The 14361-nt window shown below is 52.9% G+C and overlaps 1 protein-coding gene across 1 annotated transcript in view; it reads left to right on the top strand.

Annotated features, from left to right (window-relative positions):
- The window catches only part of LOC134732416 (mucin-2-like), a 319755-nt gene that overhangs the window by 183247 nt on the left and 122147 nt on the right, over positions 1 to 14361 (top strand). The gene's annotated exons all lie outside the window — the stretch shown is intronic.

Genomic DNA, 14361 nt, shown 5'->3' with positions numbered 1-14361 from the left:
GGAATGGGAGGGCAGCACACGTGGCGACCCGGGCAGAGTGGTGTTTCCAGCTTTGCTTCCTTGGGGAATCTATCTGGAAGATTGTCTGACATCCAGGTGCCGTCAGCGGCTTCTTTCCTCTTGGCTCTGTGAGCGTTGGCTCCTGGTGAGAGAGGTGCTCTGGTGACGATGGGGTTGGCACCAGGACCCGGTCACCACAGAGCAGGGAGCATCAGGAAGGGCTGGGAGCCAACGAGGCCCCAGGTGTGAACTCGCTTGCTGGCCAAGAGCCTTCTCTTTGGTGGGATCCCAAACTCCATCTAACAAAGGGCATCTGGTGGGGCTTAGAGGAGAAATGTGCACCTGCAGCCCAGTGCTCACCCTCGGCCAAGGCCACTCTGCACCGACGTAGCTGGAATTCTCTCTCCGTGGGAGCTTCTTTGAGAGGGAAAGAGGGGACAGGAGGGACAAGGCCAGGGGATAGACACTCAGATGTTTGACCAAATCTCCATCCATCAGGGCAGGCAGATGATCTTTCCCGAGGCTGCAGAGAGAGCCTGAGCTGGGGTGGCACCAGGAGCCGTAGGACCTGAAAGACCCTCTAGGGAGGGGAGAGGCAGCAGCAGTGAAGACACACTTGGGCTCCCAAGGCCATTGCGGGCAGAACTGACCGAGATGGTGGTGGCAGGGGAGCGGCTTTCAACGCTAACCAGAGCAACACCAACCATGCCCCAGAACACACACCCGGAGTTTGGGGTGGCAGGAAGGGAAAGGCCTGGGAGGAGGCATGGTGTGTGTACCTGGTGTTCGAGGGGATCCCCAGACAAGCCCTGTCTTGCTAAGGCCATTTGAGTTCTGGGGGTGAAAACAGCAAACCCTCTGAAACATGTGTCCTTTGCCCCCAGCAGTCACGGCAAGGGTCACGGCCAGGGTCAAGGGCATCCCTTCTGATGAGCCCCCATCAGGCCCTCCCTGGGGAGTGGGGGCAGCTTGTGGTAGAAGCTCTGGTGCCTTTGGGTATAGATGTGGAGGTGGCTCCGTGCCTGGGGAAGTGGGAAAATGGTGTTGGCACCTGGTACCACAGGTCAAACCCGGCTGATGGGCAGCCCCTCCCCACACAGAGTTGCCCATTGCTTGTGTGCTTGGAGAGTGTGCGCAGTGCCACTGGATGCCTGCCAGCCACACTGGGCACAGTAAGACAGCTCAGAGCAGCTGCCCCCAGGCTGTCCAGAGGTGGCAGAGCTGGTGTGGTTGGAGCCCCTCCTCGCCCTTGTTGTGTGGCGGGCTGTGGGCTGGAGAGGAGGCGGCGGTGAGCAGGTGACTGGGATCTGCCTTCTCCTGACTTCGCTAAGCCCTCAGCTGCATCCCGACAGTCATGGGCCCTGTGTAGGCCATCTCCTGCCAGCAAAAAATAGTGAAAAGTAGATTTTGCCACATTGTGGGTACAAAGACGAAAGCATTGTTGGCCCTTAAAGTTCATTTTTTCTTCTCATTTTAAAAAAAATCATGACATTTTCATGGCCCTAATGGTGTCAGCCCTGGCTGAGGGTCAACCCCCCGGACGCCCTTGTGTCTGGCTGGAGGGAGGCTGAGCGTGGGACCTCGGCCCAGTGTTGGGCTGGTGTGCCAGGACCTCTTGGTTGGTTGCTGCTTGGAACCTGGTCAGCTCTTCCAGCACCTTCTTGGATGGTAACAGTCCCCAGGGAGTGGTGTCATTCATGGCGACATGAGGTCACCCACCCACGGGCTTCTGAATTGTCCTGCAGAGGAGCTGAGACCAAGGCAGCAGGTGTGGGGAACCAGTGAAACCCACGACTGACTCCCAAGTGTGGCGTTTTTGTCCATCTTCAAATGCAGGCATCCTAGGTTTGGAGATTAACACAGTTCAAATAGCATTGTGAAGCCACACTGGGAAACCCAGATGCAGGACAGCACGCAGGATCTTGGCTTCCTGGTCCCCAGCCTGGATGGTGTGACATGGCTACAGCCCCAGGCTGGTGGAGTGGGGGCCTCTTTCCTCAGCTGGTGCTTCTACTGGACCCCTCATCTTTGCAGCTGCCTTTGCTTTAGATAAGGCTCAACCCTTCTGCAGAATGAAGTGGGCATGGCCGTGGAGAGGGGAAGAGTTCTGTAAGAGAATCCATCCCGTGGGATCTCTTGGAAGGAAAGACAGGGCCAATGCATAATAAAGGATGGTGGGGACAGGAACTTCTGTCCCCATGCCTCTTAATCTCATTAGCAGGGAATGAAAGCAAATCCCACTGGGACTAACCTTGCCATGTGCTGAGAATCTCCTGTAAGAATTTCAGGTGTCCCTGCCCCACGGTTGTTGTTTGTCTCTGGCTGAAGTTAATTCCCCAGCCCTGAATGCACACAAAGTCATGCTGGGGTGTCCCAGACATTTGGAGGCACGAGAAACCCATTCATAGTGAACAATTGTCAGTGGATTGTCCACAGTGCCTGCCTCCAGGTGAGCAGCCTTTCTAGGGGGCCAGGCGGGCTCTGATTCCTCCTGTGTCACATGCCTTTGCTGCCACAGAGACCCCCCGAAAGAGCTGCCTGTCTGGCCCACCATGGTGCCCACTGGCCATGGCTCCCTTTGCCTGTCCTCCCTGGAGGGGTGGATGGTAGTGCCATTTTCTCCTCTGCTGCATCCCATGGTAGGTGGCTGGGGAAATATTTTCGAGTTATTGGCTGGGAGTAAATCTGACTTATGCAATCTAAACCTTAAAACCAGGGAGAGCGGACTCTTCTTACTGTGTGTCTTCTCTTGTCTCAGTGTCTCCTGACACCTGTAGCCCAGAGCTCATGAGTGCTCATCGCTAACTGCTGTGTGGTGCATGCATGAATCTGGCCAATGTGATTTGCGTTTTGAAGAAGGATCAAGCAGTGGGAGAAGGTCAGGGGACTTGAGGAGGAGGAGGAGGACTGGAGAGGAGGATGAGGAGCAGGAGGAGGAGGAGGAGGGGGAGGAAGAGGAAATGAAGAAGAGGAGGGAAGGAGGAAGAGGAGAGGGAGGAGGAGGAGGTGAAGGAAGAGAGGGAGGAGGGGAGGAGGGAGAGGAGGAGGACTTTGAGGAGGAGGAAGAGAAGGAGAGGAGGGTGTCCGAGGCTGGGGTCCTCCAGAAGCCGACTCTGCGAAGGTGACGTGCAGGCCTGGGGTCAGCACTCATGTGGGAGCGAGGGCAGCAGAATTGGGCAAGGGAGGCGTGAGGCTGTGAGACAGTCGCAACACGGTGCAGCAGACCTCTGCAGAGCTCTGGAGCTGCCCGACCTTGAGGCAAAATGGCATGGCCTTTGTACCCCTCTGCCCACCTGTCATGGATGTGGACCCTCCCCAGGTACCTTGGGCGAGGTGGCTTTCTCTAAGGTGCTCTGGGAAGGACTCAGCTGAGAACTGTCAGCTGCCTAGGGTCCCAGCAGCTGGGGTGAGAGCAGCTGCCTGGAAAGGGCTGTAGGTGGGCCAGCACAACATCTGCTAGGAAGGACGAGGGTCGTCCTGCTGGGCTGTGCCCCAGTTCTGCCGGTGTCCACAGGCAGAAGCCTTCCAGCTCCTCAAACGTTGCCTCTGCCGGGCTGGGGCCCTGCGTTCACCCTCCTCTAATTGAACAGGTGCTGGGCTGGTGGCGAGGCAGCCGGGATCAACTGTGCGTGATGGAAGGTCAATAAGGCACTGCTCTTTGGGCTGGCTGTCTCACCGGCAGACAGCTGGAGCTGGGAAGTGGTGCTCTATTCATGATATTTTGATTTCTCAGTCTCTGGGGACACTGACTTTGATAGATTGAGACGTGGCGCTGGCATAATATACCATAAAATCGCAGCTCGCTTTTAGAGCAGGCGTTAGCTGCCGGATCCCACCCATTCCTTAAGAATTAAATACATACTTTAAAGAAAAAGAAACAGCTTAGGACAGAGACAGCCACGGTCTGCAGGCATGAACCGATCAGGGAGTCACTGGCTGGGCTCTGCTGTTCTTTATACAGAAAGCAGCCCCTTTACCAGTGATGGTGACCGAGATGCCTGGTCTTCTACCAGAAAGACTAGTGTGGCACCTGGGCACGGCTGGGACCACAGGCTGATCGTGGGGTTGCTTCTCGTCAGCTATGCAGTTAGCTTTCCTAGTGACCGGGTTGATTGATGCCTCTGTCTTGCTGGTTTTGAAACCTGCTCTACTTGCTTTCTCTAAGGTGACTTTCAGCACAGGGGCTCCAGGCTGCAGCATGGTGTGTCCCCCATGGGCAGAAGCATCCCTGTGTGCTGCCCTCCTGGTTTCAGATCAGAAATGTGCAGTGGCAGGCCATCTGCTGCTTGGTCATGATGCCGATGGCATCTTTGGTGCAAGAGTGTGGTACCCAGGAAGGGCTGCCGTCTCCATGGTTACCAGGCACCCAGAGGTGTGGCCGCTGTGCTCTTGGCAAGCCCTCTTCCCTCTCGGGCAGCAGACACTACAGCCCCTCGACCCTGCCAGGTGCCTGCCCCTGCCCTCTTTACCTTGTGAATTCCGTGAGCTCTAAATCAGATAGCAGCGTCCCCACAGAATATGGGGTAAAACCATTTAATCTACATTGTCAGTGTGGGGAAGATATATTCCTTCAGGTTTATTTCTGTGGAAGGTGTTATCAAATATGCTGGTGATTCATGTATGGGAAATATATTCTGTTAAAGCATTTTTCACCTGCCGCCGCGCCAGCTTCAGTGGGCACTCATTGTCTCCTGGCTCGCCGTAATCCATTTATCTGGTGTTCATGTGGGAGCACCAGGGCCGCTGCTAGAGCACATTGGAATTAAGTATGAATCAAATGTACTATTAAAATAAAGTGTTATCACAGGCATTTAATGAGTTTTATTCTTTAACAGTTTCATTTTGCAATTTTTGATGCCCAGGCAGCTTTCTATTTCATTTTCTCTTAGTGGATTTTCATTTAGGAGTTTGTTGTATTACTTAACATCAAAGGGGATGCTATTTTTTCCCCACAGTTACAGTCATCCCTCCCACTTCTGCTGGAGTGGATATTTTGTTCATAGGGGAATGAAACTGGAATAAGCCAAAGTGATTTTTTTAAAGGAGTTAAAAAGAGCAAGGAGTTAAGATTTTCCCCAGAAATACCATGTGCGTGTGCATGAGAGTGTGTGTGTGTGTGTGTGTGCACATCCAGAGCAGAAACTGAAGTGTTGAGGGTAGAGGGGCCTTATTGGGGGCCCAATAAATACCAAGAGACAAGCCTCACCCACCAACTCTAGTTAATGTGTCCAAGACTGGCCCAGGGAGCATCCTGCCCTTTGCCTTGGACGCTGCCTTTCTGAGCCTTGGGCTGACCGCTGCCCAAGCACCACAGCTAGGTGGCTCCTGCCCAGCCACTCCCTGGGCACCAGGAGTCAGCCTCACATTGACTGAGTGGCCCTGGCCACACAGGGTAGCCTCTCCAGCTGAGGGAGCAACCCGGGCTGTGGGTAAGGCCACATGGGTGGGCTGGTTAGACATCCTGGGCTTTGCAGGGTCCCCTCTCTGGAGGCTGTGCTGGATGGGCTATAATGTGTTCCTCTAGGTCCCCAGCCCCATATGGGGTCCCTCATCAGTGGAGAGCATGCTTCCCCACCAGAAAGCAAACAGCGGGCTATCTAACCCGCTCATGCCCGCTCCCCGTCACCCACCAGCACACCCTCATCCTTCAACCCCTGGCCCCTCTGTCTTACCCATCTTTTCATCCCCAGAGCTGCACGCAGTGTCTGTGCAGTCAACACACTCGTTAACTGCCCACTTGACCCATCACATGCCTGGGAGATGTGCTTGGCCTGGGAGAGCAGCACTGTCCCCAGCTGCAGACAGCATCTCTCTCCTGGCAGAGTTCGGAGTCCACCTGCATCTGAATGGGAGCTTTATCTCCATCAGCCCCGTCATTCAAGGAACATCCAAGTGTGTGTCTTCTATAGACTGCAAGCCCAGTTGAGGACTGTCCTAAAACAGCATGCCAGGAACAACAGGAAACGGAGATTTGGGATTTAGTGATCCGGTCAACTGATGGCTACCATCTCTGCTCATTTTGTGCCAGACCTACTCTGGGCAGGCGGGTGGAACAGAGAGGAAGGCTGAACCCCAGTTCCACAGAGCCTGCCTTCTGGGCATGGGGCTGTTTAAATGAATGAGTGAATGGTCCCAGAGTGGTGTGTGCTGTCCCGAAAATCCATGGGGTGAGTGGCTGGTGGCTGCTTCCTGTAGGGCTGGGTTCTCTGAGGACCTGGCATCTGAGCTGAGGCTTGAGAAGGCACAGCGCCATAAAGCCTGGTGGAAAAGGAGGGCGCGGCGGAGCACAGGCTGTGATTTGTGGAGGAGCTAGAGGCCAGGGTGGCTGGAGTGGGCGACAGGGACAAGGTGAGGAGAGTTAGGGGGCTGCAGGATCCTGTCGTCTGCTTTATTCCAGTGCAGTGGACAGCCCCAGAGAGTTCTGAGTGGGGCAGGGGTGCGAGCTGATTGACCCTCCTCAGTCAGACCCAGGCTGCTGGGGGGCGGACGGGCTGTCGGGGCTGAGCATGGAGGCCGGAGGGCTCTGGAGGTGTTGGGGGCTCTGGAGGCGTTTCGGAGGTCCCTGAAACACCTGCTGGTGGCCTGGATACTGGCATCAAGGAAAGGAGGGAATCGAAGGCCCTAGATCTTCGATTGGGCCCCTGGGTGAGAGGTATGTTGCTCGCGGAGACCCCCCAGGGAAGTTGGGCAGGGACAGGAAGGGGAACTGAGCCTTGTGTCAGGCACCCTGGATGTGAGATACTTCTGAGGCTTCTGGAAAAAGCCGAGGAGGCAGCCAGACAGAAGAGGGTGGAAGTCTGGGGTGGAGGTGACCAGGACTGGGAACACCTCAGCCCCCCATTTCCGGAGGGAACAGCCCACAGACTTGCTGGGTATCCCAGGAATCCTGTTCCTCTCCCTGACATTGCCAAGAGAGTCTCCATTCACAGCGCATTTGCCCTTTAACGAGTCCCCTGGTTCTTCTGCACATTGACCCTTACTGTCACCCGGGAGCCACGTCCCCTCTTTGTGCATCAGCCTCGCTGGCACTACAGAAGCCCTGGCCATGCTCAGGAGTGCAGGAGCCACCTCAGAGGCAGGAGTCACGTGCCTCCCCTCCATCTCCCCTGCGGCTCACTATGGCTTGGAAACCTCGCGTGTGCAAGCGTCACGCCTCTGAATTTTTACTTTCCCGTACTTCTCCGTTTTCTGCACTGGGAGAAGGTACTCCGGCTTGTGAGATATTCTGGGGCTTACCCTGCTCCAACCGTAGAGGGGTCCTGGACTCAGGACAGGATATCACCAGCATTTGGGGACACAGACTGGGGAGTGGGGCCTCTCACACCTGTGTGGCTTCGAAGTGTCTGAGAGTGAGGTCTGCACTCAGAGCCGGGCGTTCAGGGTTGTCCGATGTTCCCGCTTTACCCCTCTCTCATAGCTGTGGCAACAAATTCCAGCTTTGGTGGCCTTGAGCAGTCCCAGAGCTCCTCGGAGACCCCTTCTCGTGGTCTCTAATGGGCCTGTGCAGCTAGGAGCCGGTGGAGATGAGGTGCCAGGAACTGGCTCAGTCACAGGAAGCAATTGCCTGGCAGGCCGGTTCTCATTTTCCTGGGGCGCCAGGTATTCAAGCCTTGCAAAGAGGCCTCTGGGCCCCTCACATGCGGGACATAAGGGCTCCCATCTCCATCCCAAGCCGCAGCCAGGCTCTTGCTGACACTGCTCCCCCTGCTCCCTGCAGCCTAGTGCCATCCAGGCCCAGTGCAGGTGGCCTTCCACGCGCACCGCCATCCCCGCCCTCTGGTCCCCTGGGTGATCCTCTCCCCATGCCTCAGAGCTGGGGCTCTGTTTGGCTCTGAAAGATGCCGCACTCAGCCTTTCCCACCGTCCTACGCAGACGCTGGCCGGGGATCTCGGCCAAGCCCTGAAGGGCCGGGATTCTGGCTTCGGAGAAATGCAGGGAGACAGGTGCATTTTCCCAAAGGCGGGAAAATATCTGAGAACCTGGGAAGCTCTCTGGGGCGCTCACCTCGGGCTGAAAGACCGCGGTGTGAGGCAGGAGGCAAACTCTGTTGGCTCAGCGCTTGGCCGTGGCCCGTGGAGGGCTGTGTGTGAGCTGGCAGTGGAGTGGATTCTCTCGAAGGAAGTGATCTGTTACCCCGCCGCATTTGCGCTTTGATGACTGAGTAAATACGCAGCAGGCAGGGAACATTCGTCCAAGGCAGCTGGATTATTTACAGAGAGACTCGAAGAATCTCGCAGAAGAGCCGACACTGCTTGCATATTAAAATGGAAATGGCAATTAACTACCAAAATAAGACATTTTTATAACATTTTTATTGAAGTTTTAATGAACAAATAAAGAAACAGAGAAATCTGCCTATGCCTTGTGAGCCATATAAAAATGACTAAATCAAGATAAAATGGCAAGAACTGGCAACATCTCCGCTTCCTCTGCTTCTCTAAATAAATAAGTGCAGGCAGTTACACTGGGTACCCCTGCACAGCGCACACACGTGTGCACACACACGCGACCTTGGCCCAAAGACCAAGAAATGAATGATGGAGTGAAATGCTGTTTGAGGGCAGAGTGAAAGAGAGGGGATGCTGGGAGGAGGAGGAGAGATGGGCGTGGGCTGGAGTGTCCCTTAGGGAAGTACTGGACAGTGCCTGGCAGAGCTGCTGATCAGCTGGGCCCTCTCCAGCTGTGGCACAGAGAGCCACGCAGGCGCAGGCGCAGGAGGTGGTGGCCAGGGTGTTGGCAAGGTGCTGCAGGTCCTGGTGACTCCAGTAACCAAGGGCCACCGTGAGGGTCCTCCCAGCATCTGAGAGATGTTTAATCTTTCCACAAGGAAGGCAGTGGGGGATGTAAGTTCATGCCACCTGCACAGAGCTGTTAGCGGGTAAGCACCTCGATGAGCATCTCAGATAGCCCCGATGGCAAATGGATCAAGGCGCCGACCAGCAGCCTGGGGAGAGGGAAGAGGCCAGGTCGGGGAGTGGCAAGCCGTGGATGGGACTGGTCCAGGAGAAATTGTCTGCAAATGGGCGGGTCTGGGGAACAGCCTGATGTTAGCAGAGGGAGGGTGACAGCTGTCTGTCACTCTCTTTCAAACCTTTGCAGCCAAATATGTGTCTTTCCTGACTTAGGAGGGGTTCGGCCATTTATTCCTTTCGCTTCCTTTGCCTGAGACGTGAACTTCTGTTTCCAAAAGCTGATGTTCTTCCCAGGTACGGTGCGGCATTCAGCAGAAATAACCCGGGTAGGCTTCTCTCTCCCAATAATTACTCACAATACACAAAACACAAATTGGTTTACAATCACACCTCAGTTTTATCACAACTAATTTCAAACTCATATTGCCACTCCCCTTCCCCCAACATTATTTAATCTGTTTCTTAAAAAAAGAAAGGAATTTGATCCAGAGCAATTTTTCTCAATTAAAATTTGTGATTACATTTCTGAGTTTCCATGGCAGAGTTGTGAGTGGGGCTGTGATATAATTTAACTTCTCCTAAATTGCTGACACCAGTAACCCTATAAATTAACAGATGGTGGAGGGAAATCTCCTGGCTTCTTCCTGGCTATTTTTTTTTAATGGTTTGATTTTTGTAATAGGGGTTTTGAGTCCCAGCCAGGTATCCCTCCACTGGCAGCGGTGAGAGCTTGTCCCATTTCATCGTCTCTGATGCGGGCTGCGTGGATTTCACTTCAATGAGGATGGAGCATCAAGAAAACTGTTCACGTCCCTGCTGAGCGAGGGCACCTTTGCAGAAGCTGATGGGTGGGGGCCGCAGGGCGAGGCGCTGGGCGGGGCTGGTGAGCAGCTTCCAGTGACACCTGTTGGCGGGATTGCAGTCTGACAAGTGTGCCCAGCTGGGTGCAGGGTTCCCTGCAGGTTCCTTGGTTCCCTGCAGGCCCAGGCTGATGGGCCAGGCTCTCTGTTTCCAAGCTCACTGCTGCACCCTCGCTTTGCTTTTGTTGGTTGCTTCAGATATTGACATCTTTGTTAGGGTGGGAAGTTGGGCTAGCTGGCCACACCCCTAGAAAACCTCCAATACCATGAAGTATTTTTGTATCGTGAGCACAGCATGCTTGCAATGTTTCATGAAGTTAAGGCGCATGGAGGTCGGAAAGAGAAAAGGCAAAACACCCAGTCACAAGGACACTGAATGCCAACATGAAAAAAAAAAAAAGAAACATCAATGACCTAGGCCGGGTGTGGGAGCTCAGGCCTGTAATCCCAGCACTTTGAGAGGCCAAGGCAGGAGTATTGCTTGAGCCCTGGAGTTCAAGATCAGCCTGGGCAACAGAGCCAGACCCCCTATCTACAAATAATACAAAAATTAGCCAGGCATGGTGGCGCACACCTGTAGTCCTTGCTGCTCAGGAGGCTGAGGTGGGAGGATCACTTGAGCCCAGGAGTTTGAGGCTGTAGTGAGCTTTGATCATCACTGCACTCCACCCTGAGCAACAGAGTGAGACCCTATCTCAAAAAAAAAAAAAATGACCCAAATTACGAAGTGCAGGAGATAGTCAAACCTGGCAGAGCCACCAAGAGGCCCCTACAGAGCCAGCCCTCCCTGGAGCCCCATCCTGTGGTCCTGCCTTAGTCTGGGTGGAGTGGTGGGTGATTTTCCCTTCTCTGCCAAGGAGTGTCTGCTAAATTGTTCAAAAGTGATTGTCTGCGTGCAGAGATTAGGAGCCAGCAGGGAGGCAGGTCTCCTGTCCATCCTTCGAAGGCTATGCCTCACCTTCAGCAAAATATGCTCTTTGGAATTTGTAGGGGAGGATGTGGAGAGTAGGTTGCTAGATAAAATACAGGCTGCTCAGTTAAATTTGAATTTCAGATTAACAATGAATAGTGTTTAGTGTAAATATGTTCCATGCCATATTTGAGATAGACTAGTACTACATATTATTTGTTGTTTATCTGAAATTCAAATTAAGCTGCATATCCTGTATTTTTCTTTGCTAAGATTGGCAGCCCCGGGGAGGGGCGGAGTAGGCGCTGCAGTCAGCCAAGCCCCCCAGCTCTTGCCCTGAGCCTGTGGGATCATTAAGAGGTGGATTAGGGATGCGTTTAAATCTGTCTAACCCATTTGAATCTTACTTCCTCACTCATAAAATACAGTTGTAGAGAGGATTACAGGGTGTGTTGATGGATACACCTGGCCTGGTGCAAACCCACCCACGGAAGTTTCCGGTGCTCTGTGCTTCCCTGGGCTGGGTGTGGGGCAGGGGGCAGCTTCCCTGTGCCACTCGCGGTGTCTGCTCTGCACGAGCCCTCTGGGGGCACTTGGGAAAAGAAGGAAGGACACTTTGTTCTGGTTCCCAAGTGGCTCTTGAGCAATTGGCGGGAAGGTAGAGCTGATACATATGAGAAACCCAGGGATCCTGATGGCAAAACGGAACAGCCACACCCTGTGTTGGAAACACTGTGTGTGACTATAACTCAGAAAAGGGAGAGGACCAGGCCGAGCATGGTGGCTCACGCCTGTAATCCCAGCACTTTAGGAGGCTAAGGCAGGCAGATCACCTGAGGTCAGGAGTTCGAGACCAGCCTGGCCAACATGGTGAAACCCCTTCTCTACTAAAAATACAAAAATTAGCCAGGCGTGATTGTGCACGCCTGTAATCCCAGCTACTAGGTTGACTAAGGCAGTAGAATTGCTTGAACCTGGGAGGTAGAGGTTGCAGTGAGCCGAGATCGTGCCACTGCACTCCAGCCTGAGTGACAGAGCGGGACTCCATTTCAAAAAAGAAAAAAAGAAAGAAAAGGGAGAGGAAGTGTAGACTTGAAGAGTTTCATGGAGGAGGTGGGATTTTGGCCTGAGTCGGAAGGGAGGGCAGTGTGCCGATGGTGGGGTCTCCCCACGGCGTGAACATCCTCACCAGTGCTGGGGAGGGGAAGACATCTCTAGCTCACTACCTTTCCCCTTGTGCCTGTCGTTAGGTCCCAGAGGGATGAAAAAATAGCTTCTTTGGGGCCAGGCACACTGGTCACACCTGTAATCCCAGCACTTTGGGAGGCCAAGGCAGGAGGATCACTTGAATCCAGGTGTTTGAGACCAGCCTGGGCAACATAGGTGGACCCTATCTCTACAAAAAATATAAAAATTAGCTAGGCTGATGGTGTGTGCCTGTGGTCCTAGCCACTTGGGAGGCTGAGACAGGAGGGTTGCTTGAGCCCAGGAGCCCGGGGTTGTGATGAGCTATGAATGTGCCACTGCACCCCAGTGACACAGCAAGATGCTGTCAATAATAATAATAATAATATATAATAATAATAATAGCTTGTTTGGGATCTGGTAAGTGGAAGTTACTAAAATACCAAAGTAAAAAAAAAACACTCAATTTACTGATTTTTTAAAAAATGAAGTTAATTGGTAAACATTCGTATTGACTTGGAAAGCAGTAAATAAAAAAAAAAACCTTTGAGGTAATAAAATATTTCTCTCTCTTTTTAAAAATTCAACAAACGCACTTCATTCTTCACCACCCCCCTATACCGCCCCCCTACACTTTAAACTCTTGCCTTTTCATTCAGCATGAGGAGTGAAGTCCTCTTTCAGAGGCTGTTTTTTGTTTGTCTGTTTGTTTTGAGACAGAGTTTTGCTCTGTCACCCAGGCTGGAGTGCAGTGGTGCAATCTCGACTCACTGCAACCTCCACCTCCTGGGTTCAAGTGATCCTCCTGCCTCAGCCTCCCAAATAGCTGGGACTACATGTGTGTGCCACCACACCCAGCTAATTTTTCTATATTTTTAATAGAGACAGGGTTTCACCATGTTGACCAGGCAAGTCTCGAGCTGCTGGCCTCATGTGATTCACCCGCCTTGGCCTCCCAAAGTACTGGGATTACAGGCGTGAACCACAGCTCCCAGCCTCTTTCAGAGTTTTTTAAACATTGGAACGAAGCTTTCCTTTTGCTCCTGGCTAGTGTTTGTTTTGTTTCATTTTTGGGCAGCTTGCAAGTGGCCTTCTTTCTGCTTAAAGGTGAGTGTGCCCGTGTGTGCACATGCACACTACATATGCGTACAGCCTGCTTGTGTTTGCGTTTTAGGATGTGTGTGCAAGAGCAGCAGCCACAGCACCTGGGGAGGCCGAGTTTGTCACCAGCGGATGTGGGAGTATCTGGGGCCCCTATGGGGCTGGGACAGAGCAGGAATGCCACATAGAGGGCACCGGCTCCCCAGATGTCACTGCCAAGTCTCTGTTGTGAGTGCTCAGGGGGACACTTTAGGACATAGATTCTCAAGTAAGAGGTGGGTAGCCAAGGGTCCCATCTCAGTGCCACTGGGAGGCTCAGCCCAACAGAAGCTGGCTGAGGGGGACAGAGAGTTGCAGCGGGGACAGTGGCTGGCCCAGGCAGGCCTGGCTGCACTTTTAACACCTTTGTAACTGCAAGGTGAAAACTGACTTTTCATGATTCTTCCCAACAAATTCTTAACCTTTGGTCTCTCTCTGGACGTATTTTAAGAAAGAAATTATTTCCCAAATAGTTATTCAAACCTATCACTAAATTATGTCCTTCTCCGATGGCATAAAAAAAAAAAAATCAAAACTGGCTGGGCACAGTGGCTCATGCCTGTAATCCTAGCACTTGGGGAGGCCAGGGTGGGTGGATCACCTGAGGTCAGGAGTTCAAGACCAGCCTGGCCAACATGGTGAAACCCTGCCTCTAATAAAAATACAAAAATTAACTGGACATGGTGTCAGGCACCTGTAATCCCAGCTACTTGGGAGGCTGAGGCAGGAGAATCGCTTGAACCTGGGAGGCGGAGGTTGCGGTAAGCCAAGACTGTGCCACAGCACTCTAGCCTGGGTGACAGACCGAGACTCCTCCTCAAAAAAAAAAAAAAAAAAAAAAACTTCCTTGTTTTAAGAGTGAAAGAGCACATGCCTCACGGCAGAGGCACCTTGGCAGTGCCCAGGTGGGATCAAGTACCTCCTCTCTCCCCTACCCCGTCTGCAGGTGGGTCTGCAAGTATGTCCTGCTCCTGGGAGAACATGCCTCTCCAAGTTTTACAAACAGGAACATTCAGGCAGCAGGCAGGACCGATGTCAGCTCAAGTTCTTGCTGAAAGTCAAGAGCCAAGAACACTTGAGCTTAGGCTTCAGTTGGGGTGAACGCCCCAAAGCACATCCCCACATTCATGCTCTAATTCAGGAGAGGGGAAAGAGTTTATACAGACACAGTGATATTTGGAGTTAGGAGTGAGCCAGATGTCAGACTGTGGAAATTACCTAAGTCACATATTACATAAGGATGTCAAACATTTAGCAGAGCTGGAATTTTCCTTGCACTTACAAGAAACATGATTTTTAAAAAGCAGTTTGGCCAGGCACAGTGGCTCATGTCTGTAATTCCAGCACTTTGGG

Source organism: Symphalangus syndactylus, chromosome 14 (assembly GCF_028878055.3).
Source record: "Symphalangus syndactylus isolate Jambi chromosome 14, NHGRI_mSymSyn1-v2.1_pri, whole genome shotgun sequence".
Classification (NCBI taxonomy): Eukaryota; Metazoa; Chordata; class Mammalia; order Primates; family Hylobatidae; genus Symphalangus; species Symphalangus syndactylus.
Note: the sequence above shows the minus strand (reverse complement) of the source record. Positions and strands in the feature narration are given on the sequence as shown.